The sequence below is a fragment of the Terrapene carolina genome, unplaced genomic scaffold (assembly GCF_002925995.2).
Source record: "Terrapene carolina triunguis isolate 2854851 unplaced genomic scaffold, T_m_triunguis-2.0 Scaffold523, whole genome shotgun sequence".
Taxonomy (NCBI): Eukaryota; Metazoa; Chordata; order Testudines; family Emydidae; genus Terrapene; species Terrapene triunguis.
In genome coordinates, this window is record NW_020664874.1 from 1613124 (window position 1) to 1613549 (window position 426).

Consider the following 426-nt stretch of genomic DNA (forward strand, 5'->3'; position numbering starts at 1 on the left):
ACCAGCAGGCGATAGGCTCCCTACTCCGGCCGATGAACCCCTCATCCTCTGTCCCTCTCCACCAGCACTGATGACGACCAAGTCCCTTCTCCTGGTTGACCATCCTCCGACATCACAGGTACCGCTTGCACCATCGGCTCCCCCCTTCCCGGAGCAGTGGGAGTCCGACTGATCTTCTGAACCAGACACAGCTCTCTCCCCTTATCGCTCCTATAGTTCTGACCCTGGGCACAGTGAGTACGGTCATGCCACTGACCCTTGGTTCCGGTACCCAACCTCAACGGTCCTCAACCTCCCGGTAGAGAATGTTCAGGACCCCCAAGACCAATTCCAGGACATTCTTCAACCTCCGGGATCCCCACCCCCCGCACAGCCTTGCCCATTCATTCGGCTATTTTACAACTGGCCCAGATGGTGTGGCACATG